Source organism: Triticum urartu, chromosome 4A (genome assembly GCF_056163025.1).
Source record: "Triticum urartu cultivar PI428250 chromosome 4A, HENAU_Tu73, whole genome shotgun sequence".
Taxonomy (NCBI): domain Eukaryota; kingdom Viridiplantae; phylum Streptophyta; class Magnoliopsida; order Poales; family Poaceae; genus Triticum; species Triticum urartu.
The window spans coordinates 586,129,098-586,154,513 of NC_141876.1; the positions used below are offsets into that span (position 1 = coordinate 586,129,098).

Genomic DNA, 25,416 nt, shown 5'->3' on the forward strand with positions numbered 1-25,416 from the left:
GGTATGACTCCTTTAAAGGTAGTCTTTGTGGGTTTGATTCGTGAAGGATTAATGCCCATCTTTCGCACTATATCTTGATAGAGGAGGTTGGGGCTACTACCACCGTCCAGTAGGAATCGTGTCAGGTGAAATCCGTCGATGATTGGGTCAAGGAGCAGGGCGGCTGAACCGCCATGCCGGATACTAGTTGGGTGATCTCGACGATCGAAGGAGATCGGGAAGGACGACCGCAGATTGAGTTTTGGGACGACTGGCTCTACCGCATAGACGTCCCGAATTGCTCGCTTGCGTTCCCTTTTGGGGGATGTGTGTAGCGTATATCATGTTCACCATTTTGACTTGATGGGGAAATTTCTTCTGCCCTCTCGTATTCGGCTGCCGGGGCTCTTCGTCCTCGTCCTCACTTTGTGATCCTTTTTCTTTGTTTTCGGCATTTAACCTGCTAGCCTATTTGAAAACCCAACAGTCTCTGTCGGTGTGATTGGCTTGTTTATCTAGGGTACCATGTATCTGGCACGGACGATCAAGTATGTGGTCCAGGCTGGATGGTCCCTCACTGTTCCTTTTGTAGGGCTTCTTTCGCTGGCCGGACTTGGAGCCGCTGAATCCGGCGTTAACGGAGGTGTCATCGGTGTTGTCGCCATTGCTTCGGCGTTTGTGTCTGTTGCGCCGGAGCTTGCCGGAGCTGTTCTTGGCCTCGGAGGGGCCTGCCTCGCTGGTTGTGTTTTTACTATGAGGTAGCCAGCTTCCATGGACTTCGGCTTTTCTTGGCCGAGGTGGCGTGCTAGCCATTCATCCCGGATGCTGTGTTTAAAGGCCGCTAGGGCTTTGGCATCTGGACAGTCAACGATCTGGTTCTTTTTGGTTAGGAACCTAGTCCAGAATTTTCTGGCTGATTCTCCAGGTTGTTGAACTATGTGGCTTAAGTCATTGGCATCGGGTGGCCAGACATATGTACCTTGGAAGTTGTCAAGGAAGGCCTCTTCCAAGTCCTCCCAGCTGCCGATGGAATCCTCGGGCAGGCTATTCAGCCATTGTCTAGCTGGCCCTTTGAGTTTCACTGGGAGGTATTTGATAGTGTGGAGGTCGTATCCACGGGCCATGTGGATGTGGAGAATAAAGTCCTGAATCCATACTGCGGGATCGGTTGTTCCATCGTATGATCCAATATTGACGGGCTTGAACCCCTCGGGGCATTCGTGATCCAGCACCTCATCTGTGAAGCAAAGAGGGTGTGCGGTGCCTCTATACCGGGCCGCATCACGACGCATGTCAGGTTCCCGATTCCAAGTCACGTTGATCTAGCCGGTAACACCTCATATCACATTGCGGCCTCATGCATGGTATCCCCACGGGTGTCGCCTTACCATGGCCCGGGAACATTTGCGCCTTTTGGCTCACGTATATGATAGTGTCGCTAGCATCCATATGACAGAGAACCCGGGCCGACATGGCTAGTCGTGAACCCAAAGTGGCACAGACCTATGGGGATAGGCATACGTGAATCATATCGAGCATGTTGGTCATCAGCGTGTGAATCCGGGCTGTAGCACTGGGCTAACAGGACTCCGGGGAACCCGGGCTGTAGCAGGCTAGGCAGGACGCCGGATGTCACCGCGTGACATTTCCCCGAAGGGACAGACATAGGAACAAAGTGAAACACATGTCGGCCAGTCAAGTGTCCTGAGCAGTAGTGCTGGGCTAGCAGGACTCAGGTGAACCGGGCTGTAGCGGACTACTATGGCTCGAGGAGCACTAGACACTAAAAGAAATATGTCAACTTGTGACCACCACTATTGGTCACTAAAAGGTCATGGTTTTTCATTTGCGACCTTTTTTTGACCAAAAACAGAAGGTCAAAAGCTTGCGGTCATAAACTGACTATAGCGACCTTTCCTCTGGAATGGTCGAAGACTACGACCAAAATACGTCTACTGTTTTGTTTTGGTCACTAGCAACCTCCCCAGGCCACGTAGGCATCCAGCGTGGCAATCTGACGTGGCACAAGATTCTGGCCGGTCCAGTTCGGTGTTTATACGGGCCGAGCCCATTAATTCAGCCCATTTATATTTTTTTCTATGAATTTTTTGTCAGCTTCATGGACCAATCCCAACATTGCAGCCTTTTTATTTTTGGCCCATGGCCTTTTTGTCTCAACAGTTTCATTTTTTTCTTTTTTTATAAATTGGGTTCACTAGTCAGGTGGGTCCCCATTGTCAGGTTCTACTACTGGGTCCTAGCCATCAGGGCAATATTCTTCATTTTTTTATTTCGCACAAATAAATACCTGGTATTTAAATTGGCACACAGAAAACACACGAAATACTTCAAATATTATCAACCATCAAAGTGCTACATCATATAACACACATACAAATGTGATCAGCATCAAGTTTACAATCAGATAACAAGCTCCACAAGTGTACAATCACATGAGCCAGGTTCTGCTACATCATACATGTTGGAAGTCTACTACACGACCTGATGGACAACAGCCTTGACCTGGTCCTTCGGATAGTTCAGGAGGTGCGTGCACTACGTGCGCACGTCCACCACGCATGCATGACATGCTCGGCCACAGCCATTGTACACGATCTCTCCCTCACCCACTTGTACCTCTCCGCATGTATAAATAACCCTGCGAGATATGAATACAAGTGTGTATAGAGTTCTATAAAACAACTTGGTAACTGAGCAGTTCAAATCCTATTCCACGCTTCCGCCATGAATCGGCTGCTCCGCCGATCCCGCTCAGCTGACCTCAACGCGGCGGCGAACCTCCCTCCCCTGGCTCCTCTTGCTGCCATCCCACCCGCCCATGCAGCTCCGAGCGCGGCGGGTCTTCATCCTCGGGCTCCTGCGCCTACCCCGGTGCGCCTCGGCCAAGCCGCACCCGCTGCACCTGCAGCTGTTGATGCCGCCCCTCTGGCGGCTCCACTCGATCGCGGCGTCTACCGTGAGCTCATCCCCTGCCTCGACATCCCGGGTGCGCCGGCACCAGGAGAGGGTCTCCCGCCCTCCATCACCCACTTCCTGTGGTTCAAGCTCGATCTCGCCGCCGGTAACTACTCAAGATGGCGCCACCTGTTCTACTTTATCCTCTGCAAGTATAACGTGCAGCATCACGTCGATGAGAACCGGGAGCCACTGCATGAGGACGCCAACTGTCGCAACGATGATATAACCATCGTGTTGTGGATCTATTCCACAATCTCTGATGAGTTGTATGACGTCGTGATGTCGCCGGCCAGCACGGCGCACCAGGTGTGGCACACCCTGCGCCTGTTCTTCCTCGACAATCAGGCCGGCCGTGCGATTGACCTCTCAGCGGAATTCCGCAGCACAGTCCAGGGGGACCTGAGTACGCCCGCCGTCTGCAGTCTCTGGCGGCCGCGCTTGATGACGTTGAGGAGCCCATCACCGACAGGACCATGACGCTCCAGTTCATCCACGGTCTCAGCAGGCGGTTCCATGTGCTCGCGGCGGTGCTCCCCCTGCAGGTGCCGTTCCCCACGTTCGCCCAGTCCCGGTCGCGTCTCCTCCTCGAGGAGATCACACAGAACGAGCGCGCTCGGGCCGACGGGCGCTCGGACGGCTCCACCGCGCTCTCCATCGGCCACACCTCTGGCGGTTCCGGAGACCGCGGGGGTACTCGTGGCGATCGAGCCGCCTCCGGCAACCAGGCGGAAAAGGGGAAGGCCGCTGCCGAGCCCTCCTCCGGTGGCGACCGTGGACGTGGGCGCTGGCGTGGGTGCGGTCGCGGTCGCGGCCACCCAGGCGCTAGCAGCAGCTCCACCGCTCCAGCTGGGCGCGACTCTCCACAGCAGCCGCTGGGCGCCCATCCGTGGATGGGGTACTTCGCCCCGTACGGGAGCCCCTTCCCACCTCCGCAGTAGCCGCGCGCCCCCTGGACAGCGCCCAACTCCGCGGGCGTCCTCGGCCCCCGACCCGGACAGCACCACCAGGTCTACAACGCCGGTGCACCCAGCTCCTCCAACCCCGCCCCCTGGGACAACTACACCGCCCTCCACGCCGCCCTCAACAACATCGCGGCGCAGCAGCAGCAGCACGGGGGCGGCGAGTGGTTCCTCGACACTGGAGCCACGTCACACGTAACCGGTGAGACGGGTAATCTCTCCCAACTGTCTTATGCTCTTTCGCGTTCTTCTAATAGCATTGTAGTTGGTGACGGTTCACGGATCCCCGTTGTTGCCACCAGCTCCACTCGCCTAGGCCCCTTCTCTCTCACTGATGTTCTTGTCTCCCCCACAATCATTAAGAACCTAATTTCAGTTCGTCATTTTACTCGCGAAAATTCTTGCACAATCGAGTTTAGTCCTTTCGGCTTTGTTGTGAAGGACCTCAAAACCCGGTGCATCCTAATGACGTCCAGTAGCCATGGAGATTTGTACCCTTTCTTCAGTTCCAGCGCAGTGCAGTAGGTCCTCTCTGTCGCTGGCAGCTTGTGGCACCAACGCCTTGGGCACCTTAGCAGTAGTTCCCTTTCAGTTTTAGCAAAAACTTTTCTTCAGTCACCATGTAATCAAGCTAGTTTGAATTCCCATGTGTGCGAGTCCTGCCAGTATGGCAAGCAATCAAGACTACCTTTTATGTCTTCTCGTTCCTGTACTACTGCTCCCTTTGACTTAGTGCACTGCGATCTCTGGACCTCCCCCGTCTCTAGCGTCTCTGGTTACCAATTCTACCTGGTCATCCTTGATGACTTCTCTCATTTTTCATGGGCATTTCCGTTGCACGCTAAATCCGATACATCAATCACCTTACTTCACTTTTTCGCATATGTGCTCACACAATTTCGTGTCCCCATCAAATGCATACAGTGCGACAACGGTGGCGAGTTCCTCACCACAGCCCTACGTGACTTCCTTTCTTACCGCGGCTCCTCTCTCCGCCTCTCCTGCCCATATACTTCACTGCAGAACGGGAAGGCTGAGCGTATGATCCGCACAACAAATGACGTGCTCCGCACTCTCCTTCTCCACGCCCATCTTCCTCCTAATTTTTGGGTTGAAGCTGTTCACATGGCTACACATCTACTCAACCGGCGACCTTCTTCTGTCATTCGCAATGACACACCGTTCTTTCGGCTTTATGGCCAGCACCCCACATACGATCATCTCCGGGTTTTTGGATGTCTTTGCTTCCCTAACGTCTACCCCACCATCGAGCACAAACTCTCACCCCGTGCCATTCGGTGCGTTTTCATAGGGTATCCCCTTGAGCATAAACGCTATCGTTGTCTCGATTTGCACACCCGTAAGGTCATCGTCTCGCGTCATGTCACCTTCGACGAGGCAGTTTTTCCATTCGTAGATCCTGCCCCGTTAAACACATCGGATTGCGTGGCCACACACGATCCCGCCCACCCAATCCTCCTCGAGTGGTGTGGCTACCTACCTCGTACTGGCCCTGTAGCGGATCTCCCTCGGATCCCGGCCCAACAGCCAACAAACCGCGTCGCCCCCGCTCCCCATCTGCCGCCCGCGGGATCCGCTCCTGATCGCCCGCCCTCCACCCCACCTTCGCCGGCTAGCGCTATGCCACCGTCCATCCCGCCAAGCCCGCCCATCTCACCCGCGTCGTGCTGCGCTGACGCCGCCGCGTCCACTCCTTCGCATGACGCCTCGCCTAGTACCACGCCACCGCCTGCCAAGCGCCTCCCACCCAAGGCCATCCCAGTTGCGCCACCTGCCAATCTCCATAACATGCGCACCCGTGCAAAATCAGGGTTTCACCTTCCGAAAAACCAACTGAACCTCCACGCCACCACATCCTAGCTCAGCCCCATTCCTTCCTCCTACCGCGCAGCCTTGAAGGATTCAAACTGGCACCGTGCAATGTTAGAGGAATATAATGCGCTTTTGCAGAATAACACTTGGGATTTGGTTGCTCGTCCTGCAGGTTCTAACGTGGTCACAGGGAAGTGGATATACCGGCACAAATTCCATCCTGACGGCTCGCTGGGTGCTTCGTGGCTTCACGCAGCAAGCCGGCATCGACTACGGTGAGACGTTCAGTCCCGTGGTCAAGCCGACTACGATTCGCACCGTGCTCAGCGTCGCCGCCGGGCGTTCTTGGCTGATCCATCAGCTCGACGTCAAGAACGCCTTCCTGCACGACCACCTCGCCGAGACGGTCTACGCCCAACAACTCTCCGGCTACGTCGACACCAACAACCCTACGCGTGTGTGCCGCTTGAACCGCTCGTTATACGGGATGAAACAAGCGCCACGGGCGTGGTTCTCCCGGTTCACCACATACCTACTCCAGCTTGGCTTTGTGGCGTCTCGCTCCGAATCCTCTCTCTTCATCCTCCGTCGTGGGACGCAGCTCGCATATTTGTTGCTGTATGTCGACGACATTATCCTCACCGCGAGCACCACATCTCTCCTCCAGTCCATCATCTCCTCGCTCCACCAAGAATTCGCCATGTCCGACCTTGGCCCGCTGCATCATTTTCTTGGCATTAATGTCACTTCCACTACCGCCGGTCTCTTCTTGATCGAGCAGGGATGCTTAATTGCAAACCCTTACCCATGCCAGTAGACACACATGCAAAACTCCCAGCTGACGATGGCCCTCTATTTCATGATCCTTCTCTATACAGGAGCCTTGTCGGTGCCCTATAGTACATAACACTCACACGGCCTGATCTTTCTTATGGTGTTCAGCAATGTTGTCTCTTCATGCACGCTCCGCGTGACTCGCACTTCCATTTGCTAAAGCGCATCCTGCGCTACCTTCGTGGGACTACACATCTTGGCTTGCAGTTCCATCGTTCCACCTCCAGCGAGCTCGTCGCATATTCCAACGCCGACTGGGCAGGGTGTCCCGACACACGCCGCTCCACCTCAGGGTATTGTGTGTTCCTCGGCGGCAACCTTGTGTCGTGGTCCTCGAAGCGGCAACAGACCATCTCGAGCTCCAGCGCCGAGGCTGAGTACCGGGCTGTCGCACACGCCGTTGCCAAGGCAGTCTGGTTGCGACAACTCCTTGGCGAGCTCCACCAGGCTCCCACGCGTGCTACCGTGCTCTATTGTGACAACGTGAGCGCGATGTACATGTCGACTAACCCTGTGCAACACCAGCGTACGAAGCACATGGAGATTGACTTGCACTTCCTCCGAGAGCGTGTGTTGCTCGGCGAGGTTTGCGTCCTCCATGTCCCAACGAGCTCCTAGTTTGCCGACGTCTTCATCAAGGGGCTGCCGACGAGCATCTTCCTCGACTTCCGGTTCAACCTCAACATTCGGGAGACCCACGTTTCGGCTGTGGGGGGCTGTTGGAAGTCTACTACACGACCTGATGGACAACGGCCTTGACCTGGTCCTTCCGATAGTTCAGGAGGTGCGTGCACTACATGCGCACGTCCACCACGCATGCATGACATGCTCGGCCACGGCCATTGTACACGATCTCTCGCTCACCCCCTTGTACCTCTCCGCATGTATAAATAACCCTGCGAGATATGAATACAAGTGTGTATAGAGTTCTGTAAAACAACTATACACACATACAAATAGGAGCAGCATAAAGGGCTTCATTAATGCAAAACATGATACTTGACAGCAATGTTAGAACTATGCTTCCTCCGACTTCTTTGTCCTAATGCTCACGAAGAAACATGAAAGCCCAGCATCTGCATGTTACAGAACAAAATGTTTAGGAACAAAATATAAGTAAATCTAACAGCATATTTAACAATAAATAACAGAATAATGAAGTTAACAAGACATTTTAAAATCAACTTGATAGTTGACAGCAATGTTTGCATTGGACACATCGAGAACTAAAATTATACATAAATGCCTAAATTCCAATGCCCAATGCCTCAGTTTAGTAAACACTAAGCATGGTACATAGTAAAGATTGGACACAACCAAAACTGAAATCATTTACTCTATCAAGCAACAATGATGCAACACACAAGAAAAGAGAGATGCACAACGGGTCAGCATCATATATCACACAACATGGACACTGCCAGCTCACCGAAGAACTTGTGGTCGCCGTCGTACATAGCCACCATAACGCCGGTCACCTCGTTAATCTTGTCCTTGAAGTTCTCTAACTCCAGGTTGTTCCACTGCAGCTCGGTCTTTTCTCAACCGTATGTGTACATGCATCATGTCATACATAAAATATTCTAGTCAATATTCTCAGCTAACTTTGATGTAATGAAAATAATTACTTAAGGACTTGGGGTAAAAATTGATATTAGACATCAAAATTAGCAGCGCTCATTTCAACCATGTTCAGATTAACTTGAGGTAAATTAGCAGTAATGATATTAGTTACAAGCTAGGTGTGTAACTGCTGTCAACACCACCACCACTAGAGACACGCAAGATAAGCATCAACATCACCATGATTTTGATATCAGCCACTCCATATCACCAGAGCATAACAGGGGCACATATGTAAAGCAAGTACACGTGGGCAGCTACTGACAGACCCTAGAACCACAGGAATTTATCACCAGAGAGCCTAGTAGGAGTTGATGCTTGGTTACAGCATCTAGCAGCAACTAGTACAGCCCCACGTCCAACCCAAATCATGGCCAAGGCCATGCAGGAGCTACATCAGAGAAGAAGGAATGGGGAGGAGCTCACCAGAGGGACATTGTAGCCGTAGCATAGGCTCAGCCACCCACGGCTGTGGTGTGACCATCACCACATCCAGGAGAGGATCTGGAAGCAGCCAAAGCACCACCGCAGTGACCAGGGCAAGCATCGGGCACAGTGGCGCCACCCCAGGGACATCACCGCATGGACATCACCGGCCTCGCCCTGTTTCAAGAAATGTTCAGAACAACTTTGTCAGACTCGATCAATTCTGAAGAAACCAACTTCGTCGTCAGACACATACATACATACAGGAAGCAAAAGAAGAAGAAACAGAGCTCTACATAATGCTTATATCAAATGAGCAAGACACAGGAAGCAAGACACAGAAGAATTTAGCTTTACATAATGTTTACAAGAACAGGACCCCAATACAGGATTTAACTTGTCCTCAACACTGTTAACAAGGTACTGAAAGTAGCTATGTGCATCAGCCTCACCAAGTCTTATCATGAATTGGTTGCTTTTACAAACTGCAATATATTTCTGGACAGCAAACTAAATAGATGGCTGCTCTGAAACCGTACATCCAAACGAAGCAAACAAGTACTCTATGAAAACCTTAGAACATGCTTTACAACTCATAGGTAGAGGCCAACTTGAAATTATGAGCATAACGAACTCATTTTTTAGTTAGAAGCTCGCTGCCCAAAACATTCAGGTAGTGCAGTTTTTTAGCTGAACCAAAATCAGTTTACACAGAGGTAAGGAACTACTTCAAAAACAGAGGTAAGTAAGGAACTACTTCAAAAACAGAGGTGCTAACTATGTTTACAAAGAAAAAAGAGCACGGTGTCTATTTTCTAAGCTTGCAGGAGCTAAGAATTCATTCCCCACAGAGAAAATGAACTGACTGAGACTATGATATGTTTGTCGGCGGCCTACGTTTACGGTATCCTATTAACACAGCATAAAGAAAAGAGATCATGTCCCATCGTCATTATATTAAATTTCTACTAGTACACAGTGCTAGAATCATACGACCTAAATCCACACGACCTAAATAAATCCCAATCAAACCAAATCCCGCAACAAAACCAATCATGGCGGGGGCTCACAGCATCAAAACAGAAAACATAGAATCCCAGCCACCGGGGCGCTGGAGCTGCAGAATTAACCTGTATGTGCCCATGGCCATCTCTACGGCGCGTTTGCTGACGGCCGTCTTGAAGCGTTCAAGCTCATCCACAAGAAATGCGTGCCTAAAGCATATTGCCAGGCAATGCTTGTGTGGCCTCAAGCTCGGAGGAAACCCTTCTCAGATACTTCCTTGTTAACTTCACTGACCGGATTTTGCTCTGCAGAATCAAGGCACTGGACTTGTCAAGCAATGTTGCTTTTATTCAGAGAAACAGTGGTGACTGCCACTTGCAGATTATTAACAGGCATAGGCCCATGCTCAGTTACAGGGCCTATTTATTCAGCTAATTTACAGATCAGTTGTGTACTGTCTATGAAAATAAACATTTTGGTACCCCAAAGTTGCAGATCGTGTATGATTGCCTAGTTTAAGAGCAGAATTCCAATGGAGACAATGCACATGTAGCAGGTACGTAAAAGACATTTTTCAGGAAGTTTATGAATGAGAATATTAGCCTAGTAGTAGCAGCAGCTGTGGAACTACCGCACTAAGATATTACTCCAGATGGTTGGATGAGGTTCTAGTTTGACAACATCTCTGAAATCAAAGGTGAACAAAACCGTAGGGAAGGAGCAATATCCAGCAGCAAACGCTCATTCATTATGTACTAGGAAGCATCGACTGATCTAACCGAGTCAAAATACATGAAAATCGTCATCCATCTGCCAGCCATGCTCGGTTGGTGGGCGCACGCGCGTCACAGCCGATGGAGGAGGCGAGAGGGGGAGGAGAGGATGATGCACTTACCCACGCGGGCGGGGCGGCGGAGGAGAAGCGGGTGGTGAGCGAAGCGCACGCTGTCGACCTCCTCAACATCGCAGGAGCGGGTGGGGGAGCAGAATTGGTGCATCCGCACCTGCCTGCCTGCCAGACTACCTGCGCGTGGCTGAGACGTTAGCGAGGGGAGGGAGGAGGAAGCGGGGGGAGTACACAAGCAAGGCGAGACTGACCAACGACGCAGTAGCCGTCGCCGATGGTCGTTGGCGGCAGTAGTGGCGCAGCGCCCGTGGGTCTTCCTCCACGGCTCCGCGACACGAAGCAAGCGGAAGGAGAAGCCCGCAGCTGGAACGCGTGCACGCGCTCGGAAGGAGTGGTGGGGGTGGCGGTGCAAGGGAGGGGAAGGGAGAGAGGAGGGCGTGGGGGAGGCCATGGATGGGGGGAGCTCCATTGGAGGGAGGTGGCGGCTGCGATCTGGAAGGGAGGAGGTGGCGCCTGCGATCTGGGAGGGACGAGCGCGGATCCGACCGCGGCCGTGGGAGAGAAGGGGAGGGGTGGGGAATCGCCGCGGCGCTTCCCACCGATGAGATCGAGGGAAGGATCGGTGGAGCTGGCGGAGAGGAAGGGGATGGGATCGAGAGGAGCTAGGGTTTGCGCAGGTGAGGAAGGGGACGAAATCGAGAGGAGCGAGGGAAAGAAAGGAGGTGGGGGGGTGGATGGAAATTGACCCGGAGGACATAGCTAGGGTTTTGGGATTGGTGTGGATCGGTCGAGGACAGCCTTTGGATCACCATAGGATGCACGATCCGTGTGATATGTCCGCGGACCAATCAGAATGCAGTACGATTTTATGACCATCTAAATTGGTCGTAGTTGACTTAGAATAATGTGTTAAAATTATTTAAGCTACTTTATGGTCTGGAAATTCTAAAACAAATGGAAAACCTTCTCATTTTGTCACCAAAATTTGAACAAGTTTTCAGAAAAACTAACAACATGGAATAAGATAAATATCTTTAAAAAGGTCTCGTCGGAAATGAGTTTTTTACAAAAAAAAACATTTTCCCTTTTTTGAGTGCCCAAAATGAGTTTTTTGTGAAGGACCTACAATATATTTATAGCAAAATTGGATGAAATCAATTTTATAAACTATTTGGGTGTCAAAAGACACTAGTAGAAAACAGGGCTATGGTCCAGGCCGGCTCAACCCATTAGTCCCGGTTCAGTCTAGAACTGGGACCAATGTGGGCATTGGTCCCGGTTCGTGAGCCCAGGGGGGCGGCCGGGCCACGTGGGCCATTGGTCCCGGTTCGTTTGGACCTTTTGGTCCCGGTTGGTGGGACGAACCGGGACCAATGGGCCTCGCTCCTGGCCCACCACCATTGGTCCCGGTTGGTGGCTTGAACCGGGACCAAAGGCTTCCCTTTAGTCCCGGTTCATGTCATCAACCAGGATCAATGAGGTGCCTATATATACCCCCTCGCGCAAGAGAAGAGCACAGTGCTCTGTTTTTTCTGGCCGAGGGGGAGAGGGCTTTGTGTTGCTCTAGCTCACCTCCTATGCACATGAGGTGTTCGATGGAATGCCCGAGCCAGACTACTTAAGCTTTCTCCTCTCGAAGCTCGACCTCCAAGCTCCATTTTCCTTGAGATTTGTCTAGATTTAGCGGTCCGTCACGCCCCATCCCCGTCTTCACCGCCGTCGATCACCCGCGCCGATCTCATCACCGACACTACCGTGGTGAGCCTCTTGTTCTTATCTTCTTTCTGAAAGGAAAAATATTCTTACTTGTATGTTTAGATAGATACTTGTATCATTTTCTTACATTTATTATTGCATCTTATATAGTGCGATGGTTTTGGTATCCGCCCCCGTCGGCCCTCGTACTGTCTATGCTTCGGATTTGGTATGTATATTATCTTTATAACTATTGGTTCATTTATTGTTTATGAAGATTATGCCGACCAACGTGACATAGATTTTATTTATCTAGGATGTATGTGTATCGGAAATGCCAACCGACCCTATTGTCGAGAGGTCAAATTTAGTTGAAGAAGAAAACAATTTATTGAAGGAAAAAATAAAAAAAATTGAGGAGGAGAAGATGATATTGGAGTTGCATGTTGCGGATGTCGTCGATGATCACAAGATCAAGATGGATGCAATGCGGTTGAAGATTAGAAAGATTAGAAAATATGCCATTCATACCGAGGCTTGGTATCATTATGCCGTTGGATCACTTGTTACCTTGGTTGCGATTATGATCGCATTTGTTTTTGCATTGAAATGTTTTACATAGTTTCAATGTATGGGTTAATTAATTAGATGCTCTGGAGAGCTATATGTTGTTAGATGGGAACTATGTATGCACTTTGGTTTTAATGTGATGATGAACTTCTATTAATTTGGACACTTAATTATATATAATGCACGCAGATGAACCGGCAATGGATGTACGGTGAAAGACACACCCGCAAGTACATTAAGGGCGTGCATGAGTTTCTCGATGCGGCTGAGGCAAACAAGCAGAATGGTTTTATGTGTTGTCCATGCACTGAATGTGGGAATACGAGGTCTTACTCTAACCGGAAAATCCTTCACTCCCACCTGCTTTACAAGGGTTTCATGCCATACTATAATGTTTGGATGAGGCACGGAGAAATAGGGGTTATGATGGAAGACGTCGAAGAAGAAGAGTACGATGACAACTATGTGCCCCCTAAATACGGTGATGCTGCAACGGGGGGAGCTGGTGAAGATCAAGAGGAACCAGACGATGTGCCCAATGATGTTGCCACGGGTGAAGCTGCTGAAGATCAAGAGGAACCTGACGATGTGCTCGATGATGATGATCTCCGCCGGGTCATTGTCGATGCAAGGACGCAATGCATTAGTCAAAAGGAGAAGCTGAAGTTCGATCGCATGTTAGAGGATCACAAAAAAGGGTTATACCCCAATTGCGAAGATGGCAACACAAAGCTCGGTACCGTACTGGAATTGCTGTAGTGGAAGGCAGAGAATGCTGTGGCTGACAAAGGATTTGAGAAGCTACTGAAAATATTGAAGAAGAAGCTTCCAAAGGATAACGAATTGCCCGACAGTACATACGCAGCAAAGAAGGTCGTATGCCCTCTAGGATTGGAGGTGGAGAAGATACATGCATGCCCTAATGACTGCATCCTCTACCGCGGTGCATACAAGGATCTGAACGCATGCCCGGTATGCGCTGCGTTGCGGTATAAGATCAGACGAGATGACCCTGGTGATGTTGACGGCAAGCCCCTCAGGAAGAGGGTTCCTGCGAAGGTGATGTGGTATGCTCCTATAACACCACGGTTGAAACGTCTATTCAGAAACGAAGAGCATGCCAAGTTGATGCGATGGCACAGTGAGAACCGAAAGAAAGATGGGAAGTTGAGAGCACCCGCTGACGGGTCGCAGTGGAGAAAAATCGAGAGAAAGTACTGGGATGAGTTTGCAAAGGACCCAAGGAATGTATGGTTTGCTTTAAGCGCGGATGGCATTAATCATTTCGGGGAGCAGAGCAGCAATCACAGCACCTGGCCTGTGACTCTATGTATGTGTAACCTTCCTCCTTGGATGTGCATGAAGCGGAAGTACATTATGATGCCAGTTCTCATCCAAGGCCCTAAGCAACCCGGCAACGAAATTGATGTGTACCTAAGGCCATTAGTTGAAGAACTTTTACAGCTGTGGAATGGAAACGGTGTACGTACGTGGGATGAGCACAGACAGGAGGAATTTAACCTTAAGGCGTTGCTGTTCGTGACCATCAACGATTGGCCCGCTCTCAGTAACCTTTCAGGACAGACAAACAAAGGATACCACGCATGCACGCACTGTTTAGATGACACTGAAAGTATATACCTGGACAAATGCAGGAAGAATGTGTACCTGGGCCATCGTCGATTTCTTCCGACCAACCATCAATGTCGAAAGAAAGGCAAGCATTTCAAAGGCGAGGTAGATCACCAGAAGAAGCCCGCCATGCGCACCGGTGATCATGTGCTTGCTATGGTCAATGATTTACACTACGTAATCTTTGGAAAGGGTCCCGGTGGACTAGCTGTTCCGAATGACGCTGAGGGACACGCACCCATGTGGAAGAAGAAATCTATATTTTGGGACCTACCCTACTGGAAAGACCTAGAGGTCCGCTCCTCAATCTACGTGATGCACGTGACGAAGAATATTTGCGTGAACCTGCTAGGCTTCTTGGGCGTGTATGGGAAGACAAAAGATACACCCGAGGCACGAGAGGACCTGCAACGTTTTCACGAAAAAGACGGCATGCCTCCGAAGCAATATAAAGGTCCTGCCAGCTACGCTCTTACGAAAGAAGAGAAAGAAATCTTCTTTGAATGCCTGCTCAGTATGAAGGTCACGACTGGCTTCTCGTCGAATATAAAGGGAACAATAAATATGACAGAGAAAAAGTTTCAGAACCTAAAGTCTCATGACTGCCACGTGATTATGACGCAACTGCTTTCGGTTGCATTGAGGGGGCTTCTACCAGAAAACGTCCGATTAGCCATTGTGAAGCTATGTGCATTCCTCAATGCAATCTCTCAGAAGGTGATCGATCCAGAAATCGTACCAAGGCTAAGGAGTGATGTGGCGCAATGTCTTGTCAGTTTCCAGCTGGTGTTCCCACCATCCTTCTTCATTATCATGACGCACGTCCTAGTTCATCTAGTCGACGAGATTGTCATCCTGGGGCCCGTATTTCTACACAATATGTTCCCCTTTGAGAGTTTCATGGGAGTCCTAAAGAAATATGTCCGTAACCGCGCTAGGCCAGAAGGAAGCATCTCCATGGGCCATCAAACAGAGGATGTTATCGGGTTTTGTGTTGACTTCATTCCTAGCCTTAACAAGATAGGTCTCCCTAAATCGCGGTATGAGGGGAGACTGACTGGAAAAGGCACTCTTGGAAGAGACTTAATAATATGCAGGGACGGATATTCTTGGTCTCAAGCACACTACACAGTTCTACAAAACTCTACCTTGGTGACCCCGTATGTCGATGAACACAAGAACAGTCTGCGCTCCAAACACCCGGAGCAGTGCGACGACTGGATTACATGTGGACACATCAGGACTTTCAGTAGTTGGTTGGAAACACGTCTCAGAGGTGACAAAACTGTTTGTGATGAGTTGTACTTGTTGTCAAGGGGACCATCTTTGACTGTATTGACTTACAAAGGATACGAGATAAATGGGAATACATTTTACACGATCGCCGAAGATCAAAAGAGCACCAACCAAAATAGCAGTGTCCGCTTTGATGCAGCAACCGAGAGCGGAAAGGACACATATATGTATTGACCCCCTTCTTCAAATTAGATGTTTCGGAAGTGGGATGAACTCCTAGCACCAGCTCGCATGCGAGCAATTCAAGAGGAATTGGCGGCATTCTTTCTTGACCACGTGATCCCTGAAGACGGAGAATTCTATGTGGACCCTGAGTCCGTATGATTATATTTGTAAGAGATAATTATTGTATATATGTAGCCGGTAGTGTTAGATAGATATACGAGAACTTGTTGTTTGACCAATCTCTCGGAGAAGGAGAGGTGGTCGATATCACTTCTCTCTGTATGCATATATGTTCATGACAATCTTCTGTTTCCTTCGTTTGCTTACTAGCTAGCCAGCGTGTCTAGTCCTCTCTATATGTATGTATAGTATGTAGCGTCGACCAAGCACGGACATAAGAGAGGACACTTCTCTCTACTAATTATAGCTAGCTAACACAATATATGAAACACCTAAATTAACCCCCCAAAACCCCCAACCCCCCCCCTTCAAAAAAAAACCCCAGCCACAGAAATGCTAACGCGTGGATGCCTATTGGTCCCGGTTGGTGCCACCAACCGGGACCAAAGGGTCTCCTGACTGGGCTCTGCGCACCGCCCACGTGGAGGCCCATCAGTCCCGGTTCTGGGTTGAACCGGGACTAAAGGGTCGGGGCATTTGTACCGACACTTTAGTCCCGGTTCAGGAACCGGGACTAAAGGCCCTTACGAACCGGGACTATAGGCCCTTTTTCTACCAGTGAGATTTTATCCACCTCCGGTAAAAAAGACAAATTTCCGCTGATCCAGCTGGAAGCGGGTCAAATTTGAACTGTAGCTGCCTCATAGTTTGCTATTTATTTTTTCCAAAAATCATTTCTAGGTACATAAGTATCTATTTAATAAGAGAAACATCAATTGTTTTCCATGATTCAACCACTAGCTAGGAACGGTCAAGCCCGCTGTTTTGACCGCATTTTGAAACGGGCATAAAGAATTCAACAAAAAATCAAAAAATTGGAAAACCTTTGCATTGTGTCATTATATGTGACCAAGTTTCCAGGAAAAATAATAAACTTGTAATAGGGAAATTATTTTTAAAAAGTGTTCTTAGAAATGAGCTGTCATGCGTGAAGATTCGTGGCCTTCAAGCCAAATGATCAATCTTATGGCCACATTCATGGCATAGTTTGTTCAAATGATCTCATATTGTGCACAAGGGTGCATCTTGGAATTCCAAACAATGTTGATTTGGCAGGTTTTCATTTTCTTTGCTCAAAAGAACCATTTTTCATTTTCTGAGTGACCAAAATGTGTTTTTTTGTGAAGGACCTACCATATGTTTCTTACAAAATTAGACCAAATCATTTCTCTAAAATACTAGGCCATATTTAATGCACAATTGACCAAATGGTTGGGCGTAAAAAGTTTTGATCCACCTTTGGTAAAAAAGACAAATTTCCGCTGATTCAGCTCGAAGCGGGTCAAATTTAAACTGCAGCTACCCCATAGTTTGCTATTTATTTTTTCCAAAAATCATTTCTAGGTACATAAGTATCTATTGAATAAGAGAAACATCAAATGTTTTCCAAGATTCAACCACTAGCTAGGAACGGTCAAGCCCGCTGTTTTGACCGCATTTTGAAACGGGCATAAAAAATTCAAAAAATTCAAAAAAATTGGAAATCCTTCGCATTGTGTCATTTCATGTGACCAAGTTTCCAGGAAACATAATAAACTTGTAATACGGAAATTATTTTTAAAATGTGTTCTTAGAAATGAGCTGTCATGCGTGAAGATTCATGGCTTTCAAGACAAATGATCAATCTTATGGCCACATTCATGGCATGATTTGTTCAAATGATCTCATATTGTGCACAGGGGTGCATCTTGGAATTCCAAACAATGTTGATTTGGGAGGTTTTCATTTTCTTTGCTCAAAAGAACCATTTTCCATTTTTCGAGTGCCCAAAAAGAGGTTCTTTTGTGAAGGACCTCCCAAATAATTGTTGCAAAATTGGACCAAATCATTTTTCTAAAATACTAGGCCATATTTAATGCACAATTGACAAAATGGTTAGGTGTAAAAAGGTTTGATCCACCTCTTGTGAAAAAGACAAATTTCCGCCGATTCAGTTGGAAGCGGGTCAAATTTGAACTGCAGCTGCCTCATAGTTTGCTATTTATTTTTTCCAAAAATCATTTATAGTTACATAAGCACCTATTTAATCATAAATACATGGTTTGGTGGCGATACGTCAAGGTTTGGACGGTGGCCGAGGGCTCCAACTATAGAGCGCGTAAACTCGCATGCCCGCCGCGTGGTCACCGCGTGACCGTGGCATTGCCATGTGTTCTGGGTGGCCTAGGCATGTCTAGTGGGTTGGGCACTCCCCAGGTAGGTGCTAGGAAGAAAATTACAACATAAGATTCTCACGAGGAGACCGATCGATGCTCAAACATGAAGTAGCAGCCAAGTGTTTGATTAGCGATACAGGAAATGTACATGGCTAATGGGCTGTGTTTTGGCTGAGTATGATCATTTACTAAGAAGACCGTCTTCACAAATTTTCCGCTCAAAAGGAGGAGCCTAGGTGGTACTTGCTTTGCAAACTACCACACTGGACATAAATACGAATGTTGAATCTCGGCTCAAAATAATGAATGGATTGAGCTGGCATTTGGTGGAGGATGGTTATCTGGGCATAGGAAAGCACTGTAGAAAATGGATACTATTTGGACATGTCAAAGTGGTACTTCCTTCACAAACTGTTGTTGTGAACAGAATAGGAAAATGAATATTGTTGAATTATTTTTGAACTAGGCAAGGAAGGTTTTTACATATTTGACGAAGATATGACCCAAAGAATTTATGAGATTTTTTTGGGAATTTTGGGAATGACAGAAATATAGGTTGCTTCACAACCTAGGGCAAAAACTGCCACATGGACATGACACATAGGCAAAACTGATGAGGTGGCGCCTAGTCATAGCAACCCACCATAATTTACAAGGCTATGACCATCTATATTGGTCGTTAACAACTAGAAATAAGGCAGCGGACTAGCGTTGTTTGCTTTATGACCATTTCCTCTAATGAAATTATGACCTTTCTGACCAAAATGGTCATTATGGTTTAGGGTTTAGAGCCCCCCAGACAGCTTTTGACCAATCGGTCTAAAATGGTCATAAATTTATGACCAATTCTTCGAGGGTCACTGATAGAAGGTCATAAGTTGACATATTTCTTGTAGTGAGACCACATTTCCCCATAAGAAAGGCTGCCAAGGATAAACAACTAGATTGTCGGATCCCACACATACCAAGCATTTCAATCATACACACAATATGCTCGATATGTGCAAATACAACATGGCATCACAACAAAACTCTACAACTCAAGTACTTTATTTAAAGGCTCCAGAGAGCCATACTTAACATGTTCATATAGGTAGGGGTCACATGACCCGACACTCAAGTCATACAAGCATACAAGCACATGCGGAAGCAAATAGTCTAAGTACACACACTAGAAAGCAAGAAGGCTTCTTGAAGCCTGTCTATCTACATAGGGCCCTCCATGGCCAGGGTCACTGAGGGAGTCCTGGATTAGGGGGTGTCCGGGTAGCCGGACAATACCTTCAGCTAGACTCCAGGACTATGAAGATACAAGATTGAAGACTTTCCTGGATTAGGGGGTGTCCGGATGGGACTTTCCTTGGCGTGGAAGGCAAGCTTGGCGATGCGGATATTCAAGATCTCCTACCATTGTAACCGACTTTGTGTAACCCTAACCCTCTCCGGTGTCTATATAAACCGGAGGGTTTTAGTCCGTAGGACAACTTCATCATACAACAATCATACCATAGGCTAGCTTTTAGGGTTCAGCCTCCTCGATCTCGTGGTAGATCTACTCTTGTACTACCCATATCATCAATATTAATAAAGCAGGACGTAGGGTTTTACCTCCATCAAGAGGGCCCGAACTTGGGTAAAACATTTTGTTCCTTGCCTCCTGTTACCATCCGGCCTAGACGCACAGTTCGGGACCCCCTACCCGAGATCCGCCGGTTTTGACACCAACATTGGTGCTTTCATTGAGAGTTCCTCTGTGCCGTCGCAATCAGGAAGGATGCCTCTTCCCGTCTTTAAAGATGGCGCCGTTTCTAAGGGAGCCTTGGCTGTCGGCCAAACTCTCCAGCTCGGCGGTTTTCTCATGACCGCCTGTTCGGCCATTGCACCGACGGTGACCTCTCGGGTCATCAAAAGCAATCTTCACGTCAGCTCGGAACTCATCGAGCAGTTAGATCCAATGGAGCTCTCTTCCGTAAACGAGCTCTTGGATCGCATCGCCGCCTTGGGGCTCACTACGGATTATGACCAGATTGGGCTTAAACCCGATCTAAGAGAAATTAATTCTCCCCAAGTCACCCATCACGTTGCCGTGGTAGAGGCACAGTGCGGCGACTCTTCATCTATCTTAAGGACTAGCTACGTCTGGATTCCCGATCCCTCCAAGCCGGATATCCGCGGAGGGGAGGATGTAACTCAAGACCTGAACTTAGAATCAGGCAACGAGCTAGATTCACTGGACAACATCCAAGAATCCAAACTTCAGAGTTCGGAAACTCCTTGGCCTCTGAGTCTTAGATTGGGTGAAGTTCCGGACTTAATTCCACCCACCCACCCGAACATAAGCGATCTATGCCAAATCAGGCAAAAGCCCGAAGAAACAGTACATCATTACTGGGCAAGGTTCCTCCTGGTTATGAACAGGATAAAGGACTGCCGCGAGGAAGACGCAATCTCAATCTTCTGCAATAATTGCACGGACAAGGGAATCCTCAATGCCACAGGTCGTCGTGATCTTACACACTTCGCTAACTTGGCGTCCATAGTACAAAAGTACTGTGCGATGGAAAGCGCCCGGAAAACCGAAACTAAATTTTGGGACAATCTGGCCCTGAATAGAAACCTCGTCCGAAATAGAAGGGTGCATCATCATCAGACACCCGGGTTAAAAACCAAAAAACCAAAACCCTTTACAGGGCATGGAACTGTACTGGAGGGATGGCTTACTGGACCCTGTAAAATTCATAGTACAGAGGATGCCACACCAACTCATAGCCTCAGAGCATGTTGGATACTCTGGCAGGTGGCCAAAAGGGGCGAAGATCTCCTAATTCCGGAGGCCGCAGAAAGCCACCTCAGGGACTCCAGTACAGTCTTAACAGTCTTCGAGACTTTCGCATCAAATAATATGCGAAAAAGAACACTCCGCAGCCTCGCCGAAGTGTATCAAGTAGCAACAATAAACCCATGGAGTGACACGGCTATTACTTTTAATGCAAGTGATGAACCTAAATTCCGAACAGCTCGAGCACCAGCCGCATTGGTACTCAGTCCTATAGTGGACGGCTTTCGCCTCACCAAGGTACTCATGGACGGAGGCAGTGGATTGAACCTCATTTATGAGGAAACCCTTCAAAAACTGGAAATAGACTGGAACCGCATTGAGCGAAGGAGCACAACCTTTAGAGGAATAATCCCCAGTCGAGAAGTGCGCTGTGTAGGAAAAATCACACTAGATGTGGTGTTCGGCACGCCGGATAATTATAGCTCTGAAGAGGTCACATTCCAAGTGGCCCCGTTAAGTAGCAGATACCTCGCTCTGCTGGGGCGGGAAGCATTTACAATCTTCCAAGAAATACCCCATTATGGGTACATGAAGCTCAAGATGCCCGGGCCGAATGGAATCGTCACTCTCGCTAGTGATCCAGGCATAGCACTCCGCGCCGAAAACAAGACAGCCGCATTGGGCCTTGAGGCACTGTCCGAAGCCCTAGCGGCTGAGGAACTGACTACGCTGCGCTCCACGGTAAATAGGGACGATGTGATACTCGACAAAAGATCCAAGTCCACCTCTTTTAAACCAGCGGATGAAATAGTCAAATTCCAGGTCCATCCAATGGACCCCAATAAAACAGCTTCCATCGGGGCACGATTAAACTCCGATGTAGACGCCGCACTGCGAGAATTCCTACAGGAGAACTGGGACATTTTTGCCTGGCACCCTTCAGACATGCCAGGAATCCCACGCAGGCTAGCCGAACACAGCTTAAATATCCTAAAAGGATTCAAACCTGTCAAACAAGCCCTTCGGCGTTTCTCTGAGCCCAAGAGACTGGCAATGGGAGAGGAGCTAGCCAAACAATTGGAGGCCGGATTCATCAGAGATATTAAACATCCGGACTAGCTAGCAAACTTGGTGATGGTACCGAAGAAGGACAAATCCTGGCGCCTGTGCATTGACTTCAAAGACCTTAACAAGGCTTGCCCAAAGGATCCCTTCCCCTCCCCCACATCGATCAAATTATCGACGCCACTGCAGGACATGATTCGTTGTCCTTCCTCGACGCATACTCCGGTTACCATAAAATCAAGATGGCCGAGTCAGACCAAGCCGCAACAGCATTCATCACCCCATACTGCCCATTCTGCTTCAACGCAATGCCTTTCGGGCTCAAAAACGCCGGCGCAACATATCAGCGCATGATTTAGACATGTCTGGCAAACCAGATCGACAAAACAGTAGAGGCATACATGGATGATGTGGTCGTAAAAACAAAACATGTCGAATCTCTAGTAGATGACTTGAGGCTTACATTTGACAACCTCCAAGCATATGACATCAAGCTAAATCCGGAAAAATGCGTTTTCGGCATTCCAGCCGGAAAGCTCTTGGGCTTCATTGTATGCGGTAGAGGAATCGAAGCAAATCCAACCAAGATCCGAGCTTTGTCACAATTGGATATCCCAAAGGACCTCAAACAAATACAAAACTTAACCAGATGTGTGGCAGCTCTAAGCCGCTTTATCTCCTAGTTGGGAGAAAAGGCGCTGCCCCTCTATCGTCTCCTTCGGCGCACCGAACACTTCGAGTGGACGGATGCCGCCATGGCCGGACTCGAGGAAATAAAAGCCATATTGGCAACAAACCCCGCCCTAGCCGCGCCAAACATCGGCGAACCAATGCTATTGTACATTGCAGCAACCCATCAAGTTGTCAGCGCAGTACTCATCATCGAACGGGAAACGGACGGACACAAATTCCCCCTTCAAAAGCCGGTTTACTATGTGTACACTGTCCTCACCCCATGCAAATCACGGTACCCACATTATCAAAAGATTGCATATGCGGTATTCATGGCATCCCGGAAGCTACGACACTACTTTCAAGAGTGTTCAATCATAGTAGCATCGGAAGTACCACTCAACGATATTATAAACAACCGTGACGCAACGGGCCGGATTGCAAAATGGGCCATCGAGCTCCTCCTGTTCAAAATAACTTATAGGCCACGGCGAGCTATCAAGTCGCAAGTTTTGGCCGACTTCGTCGCAGAATGGACGGAGGCCGAACTCCCTAAAGAGTACGACACATATTCAAACTGGATCATGCACTTCGACGGTTCCAAAATGTTGGCCGGACTTGGGGCCGGCGTCGTTTTGACGTCCCCCACAGGAGACACAGTTCAATATGTACTCCAGATTATGTACACGGACTCCAACAATGCAGCCGAATACGAGGCCCTTTTACATGATCTCCGGATGGCAGTATCCATGGGCATTCAATGCCTAGAGGTGCGCGGGGATTCGAACCTCGCAATATCCCAAATAAATGGACACTTCGATGCCAAGGATCCAAAAATTGCGGCTTACCGCAACACCGTCCTCAAAATGTCAGCTCGGTTTGAGGGGCTCGAATTTCACCATATAGCCCGAGAAAACAATCAGGCGGCAGACGTCCTGGCACGCATCGGCGCAAAACGCGATGCGATCCCCCCAACATCTTCCTGGAAAGGCTGTTCAAGCCATCCGTAGTATGGGAAGGGGAACATGGCAATATTAGCCCGGACCCAACCGCACTGTCCGACGCCGAACAATCTGACATAATCGGAGGCTCTGCCAATGAAAACACAAAAACAAGGCACGCTGTATAGTGCGGCGATCTAAAGCCTATAAAGTCCATGAGGGAGAACTTTATAAGAAAAGCACTACCGGAGTCCTTCAAAGGTGCATCTCCGAAGAGGAAGGGCGGAACCTGCTGGCTGAAATTCATGCCGGACTCGGTGGCCATCACGCCGCAGCTCGGTCCCTTGTAAGCAAGGCTTTCCGTATAGGCTTTTATTGGCCGACGGCCCAGGCAAATGCTCATGACTTGGTCCAACGATGCGCCGGTTGCCAGCTTTTTGCAAACCAAAGCCATATGCCACCCATCGCCCTCCAAACTATCCCCATCACTTGGCCTTTCGCGGTGTGGGGGCTTGACATGGTGGGACCCCTTAAAGGCGGAACCCACAAGAAAAAATACTTACGAGTCATGGTGGATAAGTTCACCAAATGGATAGAAGCCAAGCCTATTAAGACGGCCGAATCCGGACCTGTGATAGACTTTATATCCGGGGTCGTACACCGTTATAGCGTCCCCCATAGCATCATCACCGATAACGGCACGAACTTTACGGCCGATGAGGTAAAGCTCTGGTGCAAAAACATGGGCATCAAGCTCGATTATGCTTCCGTCTATCACCCACAAACTAACGGTCAGGTCGAACATGCAAATGGTCTCATCATGAGCGGCATCAAACCCAGATTAGTGCGGTCCCTCAAGGAATCTAACACGCACTGGGTAGAGCAGCCCGACTCCGTACTCTAGGGGCTGCGGACCACGCCGAATCGCACCACCGGATACACACCATTTTTTATGGTGTACGGCGTAGAGGCAGTCTTGCCCTGCGACATAATTCATGACTCACCTCAAGTACGCATGTACGAAGAAAGGGAAGACGAGCTTGATCGGCAGGACAATTTGGACGTCTTAGAGGAGGAGCGCAACGTGGAAAAAGCCCGTTCCGCATTCTATCAACAGCAGGCTTGAAGATATCAAAGCAGAGAAGTGCGGGCCAAAAACTGCAACGTTGGCGAATTAGTTCTACGCCTGCCGGACAAGAAAAAGGACAAGCTGAAGCCCAAGTGGGAAGGTCCCTTCATAATCGACCAAGTCCTGACTGGTGGAGCCTACTGCCTTCGAGATGCGTCGGATAACCGACTCGAGCCGAACCCATGGAACACAGCCCGTCTCCGAAGATTCTATGCCTAGCGCCAGACTCTGTGTTTGTCTCCTTCCGCTGTCCATTTTTTTACATTTTCTATCTTACATTTCTCTCCTCCACCCTTTTCTTTTATAGACCTTAAAGGCTCCTCAAGTGACGTGCTACTCGCGCCCCTTAAACCTGGGGGCTTCTTTAAAAGAAGCTTATTTATACTGGCTTCATGCCCACCACATGTGTCAAACTTCCGCATGTACATCTTCTTTACCATTATATGCATCGATATGACTTAAGTTTTGGCCAAGCTAGGTTGCCTGGCTCCTGTGCTTACCCCTATGTTCCCGATTGTTCGGCTAGGTGGTAAAGGGAGCACCTCTGCGATTGTTACTGCCGGATCAGCCAGATGTGTACCTCAGACTGGGTGAAGCCGAAAGCTAGCGTTCTTAAGGGAATATTCGGTCGGTGAACTAAAAGATGACCTT

General features: G+C 48.9%; 1 pseudogene; it reads left to right on the forward strand.

The window, feature by feature from the left end:
• The first annotated feature begins 2,724 nt into the window (after positions 1-2,724).
• Positions 2,725-6,567, forward strand: LOC147976865 (uncharacterized; annotated as a pseudogene).
• The last annotated feature ends 18,849 nt before the right edge of the window (positions 6,568-25,416 follow it).